Source organism: Oncorhynchus gorbuscha, linkage group LG18 (genome assembly GCF_021184085.1).
Source record: "Oncorhynchus gorbuscha isolate QuinsamMale2020 ecotype Even-year linkage group LG18, OgorEven_v1.0, whole genome shotgun sequence".
Taxonomy (NCBI): Eukaryota; Metazoa; Chordata; class Actinopteri; order Salmoniformes; family Salmonidae; genus Oncorhynchus; species Oncorhynchus gorbuscha.
The window spans coordinates 77,468,159-77,473,273 of NC_060190.1; the positions used below are offsets into that span (position 1 = coordinate 77,468,159).

The following is a 5,115-nucleotide window of genomic DNA, read 5'->3' on the forward strand; positions in this document are numbered from 1 at the left end:
CTAGGATAGAATCACAGCTCCGCGACTTAACTTCCATACTTTCCCGATGCTTTCCCAATTCGAAGCCAGTCAATCGCCTATCATAGACATAATAGACACACAAGCAAACATATCACCTCGTAATACAATTCAAATGTAAAGAAAACACGTGCAGATGATACAATTCTTCCAAAACATGTAAACATGTTACGACACCGTTTATCCTACTGCATTTATATAACGATGTAAAAGCATGGTGCAGCTGCTCGGCGCGGTGACCGGTGGAATTGTTACATGGTCCTATGATCCTATGTCCGACAGTTCTTTGAAGTTGAGAAATACCGCGATTCTGTCGGGCGACAATGTCTTTTCACGTGTCAATATCAGAGCGACAATATTTCAAAGTGAGACACTTTGCTGTGACACATCTCCAAGTCTGTATTCATTCATATCGTACCCAAAGGTTGCAGAACAACTACATATTTACGCACAAGTGTTTTTAAATAGTCAAGTCTTACCTTGCTTGGTATGTAAAAAGAAATCACTGGGAAATAGTCGCAGAAAATGATATATCCCAGGATGATGTCCACATTGTCGGAGATAGAGCCTTCAACTGTAACAAATAATCCTGATGTCAGTGTACCAATTAACCAGAGAGAGAGAGGGAGGGAGCGGGGGAGCGGGGGTTGGGGAGAGAGAGAGAGAGAGAGAGAGAGAGAGAGAGAGAGAGAGAGAGAGAGAGAGAGAGAGAGAGAGGCGACGGAGCTAAGAACTACCATATCCAATTACACCAGACAAATAAAAAGCTAAATAAATACAATGTACAACCGGTATGGCCATCTGCTTATAGTCCATACACTTCACCATGCCCTCAAAACCACGTTCTAAACCGAATGCCCTATAATAAACCCGCGCAGTAGTCGACTCATACATTCTATACTTGGCTGGAAATGGAACAAGGTAAAACTGAACAGTGATTTGTGGGGTGTCATGTTCACTTGGAAAAAAAATGTTTTTACCAAAAGCCCGATAGCTCTGTTTAAAATGTGTTCTTAAAAGAGCAATAGTAATTAACAAGTGCATATTAGCAAGAGAGGGTGGGGGGGGGGGGTGTGGCTACTTTATGAATTAGAAACACCCCTCATTTCAAAGTGAGAGTATATTTACTGTGCAAAGCATGGTGTCCAATGCAATAAGCCATGAAGATATTCTAAAATATATAGTGAACCTTTTGTCTGTGCCTTCTCTCTCAGTGCCTCCTAGTGAAGAAGATGTGAACCTTTTGTCTGTGCCTTCTCTCTCAGTGCCTCCTAGTGAAGAAGATGTGAACCTTTTGTCTGTGCCTTCTCTCTCAGTGCCTCCTAGTGAAGAAGATGTGAACCTTTTGTCTGTGCCTTCTCTCTCAGTGCCTCTAGTGAAGAAGATGTGCTTTTGTCTGTGCCTTCTCTCTCAGTGCCTCCTAGTGAAGAAGATGTGAACCTTTTGTCTGTGCCTTCTCTCTCAGTGCCTCCTAGTGAAGAAGATGTGAACCTTTTGTCTGTGCCTTCTCTCTCAGTGCCTCCTAGTGAAGAAGATGTGAACCTTTTGTCTGTGCCTTCTCTCTCAGTGCCTCCTAGTGAAGAAGATGTGAACCTTTTGTCTGTGCCTTCTCTCTCAGTGCCTCCTAGTGAAGAAGATGTGAACCTTTTGTCTGTGCCTTCTCACTCAGTGCCTCCTAGTGAAGAAGATGTGAACCTTTTGTCTGTGCCTTCTCTCTCAGTGCCTCCTAGTGAAGAAGATGTGAACCTTTTGTCTGTGCCTTCTCTCTCAGTGCCTCCTAGTGAAGAAGATGTGAACCTTTTGTCTGTGCCTTCTCTCTCAGTGCCTCCTAGTGAAGAAGATGTGAACCTTTTGTCTGTGCCTTCTCTCTCAGTGCCTCCTAGTGAAGAAGATGTGAACCTTTTGTCTGTGCCTTCTCTCTCAGTGCCTCCTAGTGAAGAAGATGTGAACCTTTTGTCTGTGCCTTCTCTCTCAGTGCCTCCTAGTGAAGAAGATGTGAACCTTTTGTCTGTGCCTTCTCTCTCAGTGCCTCCTAGTGAAGAAGTAGTGAACCTTTTGTCTGTGCCTTCTCTCTCAGTGCCTCCTAGTGAAGAAGATGTGAACCTTTTGTCTGTGCCTTCTCTCTCAGTGCCTCCTAGTGAAGAAGTAGTGAACCTTTTGTCTGTGCCTTCTCTCTCAGTGCCTCCTAGTGAAGAAGATGTGATTCTATATTAGGCTTAATTTGTTTATTAATTGTGTAATTATACTGAAACAAATATATAAATGCAACATGCAGCAATTTAAAAGATTTTACTGATTTTCCAGTTCATATAAGGGAATCAGTTCATTGAAATAAACAAATTAGGCCCCTAATCTATGGATTTCACATGACTGGGAATACAGATATGCATCTGTTGGTCATCTGTTGGTCACAGGGGCGTGGATCAGAAAACCAGTCAGTATCTGGTGTGGATCAGAAAACCAGTCAGTATCTGGTGTGATCAGAAAACCAGTCAGTATCTGGTGTGGATCAGAAAACCAGTCAGTATCTGGTTTGGATCAGAAAACCAGTCAGTATCTGGTGTGACCACCATTTGTCTCATGCAACGCGACACATCTCATTAGTATTGAGTCGATCAGGCTGTTGATTGTAGCCTGTGGAATGTTTGCCTGTTCCTCTTCAATGGCAGAGCGAAGTTGCTTTATATTGGTGGGAAGTGGAACATGCTGTCGTACACTGATCCAGAGCATCCCAAACATGCTCAATGGGTGAGTATGCAGGCCATGGAAGAACTGGGACATTTTCAGCATCCAGTAAACATGATGTGATGAATGGCTTCAGGATCTCGTCATGTTATCTCTGTGCAGTCAAATTGCCATCAATAAAATGCACTTTTGTTTTGTTGTTAGTAGGTTATTCCTGCTCAGAGCATATCCCCACCGCCACCATGGGGCACTCTGTTCACAACATTGACATCAGTAAACCGCTCGCCCACACAACGCCATACGTGTGGTCTGCAGTTGTAAGGCCGGTTGGATGTATTACCAAAACAACGTTGGTAGAGAAATTAACATTAAGTTCTCTGGCAACAGCTCTGGTGGACATTCCAGCAGTCAACATGCCAATTGCACGCTCCCTCAACACTTGATACATCTGTGGCATTGTGTTGTGTGACAAATAACAGCACATTTTAGAGTGGCCTGTTATTGTCCCCAGCACAAGGTGCACCTGTGTAATGATCATGCTGTTTAATCAGCTTCTTGATATGCCACACCTGTCAGGTGGATGGATTATCTTGGCTAAAGGAGAAATGCTCATTAACGAGGATGTAAACAAATGAGTGCACCACGTTTGAGAGAAATAAGGTGAAACGTTTGAGAGAAATGAGGTGAAACGTTTGAGAGAAATGAGGTGAAACGTTTGAGAGAAATTAGGTGAAACATTTGAGAGAAATAAGGTGAAACGTTTGAGAGAAATGAGGTGAAACGTTTGAGAGAAATGAGGTGAAACGTTTGAGAGAAATGAGGTGAAACGTTTGAGAGAAATTAGGTGAAACATTTGAGAGAAATAAGGTGAAACGTTTGAGAGAAATGAGGTGAAACGTTTGAGAGAAATGAGGTGAAACGTTTGAGAGAAATGAGGTGAAACGTTTGAGAGAAATAAGGTGAAACATTTGAGAGAAATGAGGTGAAACGTTTGAGAGAAATACGCATGTTCACACGGTGTAAAAGCTTGTGGTGTTGTCCATGTTTCAGGTGATAGACAGCTACCAGGGCTTTGAAAAGTTGAATAAATTCTACTCTCTTGTGGATAGGAGGTAACAGTTGAAGGGTCAGTAACCAAAAGGTCGCTGGTCTTGAATCCCCAATAAAACTAGGTGAAACATCTATTTAATCCAAAGTAACTTAATCCTGTAAGTCACTCTGCATAAGATAATCTGCTAAAATGTAAAATCATATTTTTGTAAGAAATTTTGACCCGAAAACACAAAGACACACACACGCACACACACACACACGCAAACGCACGTACACACACACACACACACACACACGTGCGCACACACACACACACACACACACACACACACACACACACACACACACACACACACACACACACACACACACACACACACACACACACACACACACACACACACACACACACACACACACACACACACACACACACACACACACACACACACAGAGCCCCCTTCCCTCTCAGTCATCCCGGCTATACCTCATCAGCCTTGAGAAGGTCAGAGAGACACATACAGGTGTCTCAACAACATAACTTAGTTCAACAGTACTTAGGGATGCTCCTAATACAAGATACAGAGGTCAGAGGTTGAATCCTTGACACCAGTTGTGTAGCTAAGGCATCTATAACATGTGAAGCTCCTCGAGCTTTACTTCCGGGTCATGTCCCCTTATCTTTTGAATGGGTTTGACCATTTTGTCATCGAATTTGTGAAATCGCGGTCATTTAAGATACACCGAATGTAAAATTATATTTGTGTTTGTGGGTGAATTGACTTTTGCTGGTTGGTTTATATGAAGTTTTTGCGCTTCAGACAATTGCGAAACATTTGTGCCCATTAAAGACTACTAAAGAAGCCTACAAACATTCAAAAACTACAAGGCTGACGGGCAGTCGCTTCCTGGTAACTTTCATAGCATATTGGCACAGAGTAGATTGTGTTACAAGGCTGCCCTCTAGAGTAGTACGGAGGTATAGAAGCAGACTGCTCGCAGAATGTGTGTGTGTGTGTGTGTGTGTGTGTGTGTGTGTGTGTGTGTGTGTGTGTGTGTGTGTGTGTGTGTGTGTGTGTGTGTGTGTGTGTGTGTGTGTGTGTGTGTGTGTGTGTGTGTGTGTGTGTGTGTGTGTGTGTGTGTGTGTGAGTGAGACAGAGACAGAGAGGTAGATGAAGTGGGAGATAGAGAGACATATAGAGGAGAGAGAGACAGAGAGAGACATAGAGAGGAAGAGGAGACAGAGAGACAGAGAGAGAGAGAGAGAGAGAGAGAGAGAGAGAGAGAGAGAGAGAGAGAGAGAGAGAGAGAGAGAAGGGAGGAAGAGGGAAACAGAGAGAGACATAGAGAGGGAGAGGT

The 5,115-nt window shown here is 43.3% G+C and overlaps 1 pseudogene; it reads right to left on the reverse strand.

Moving 5' to 3' along the window:
* The window catches only part of LOC124002477, a 189,790-nt pseudogene extending 189,210 nt beyond the window's left edge, over positions 1-580 (reverse strand).
* Positions 581-5,115: the final 4,535 nt, after the last annotated feature.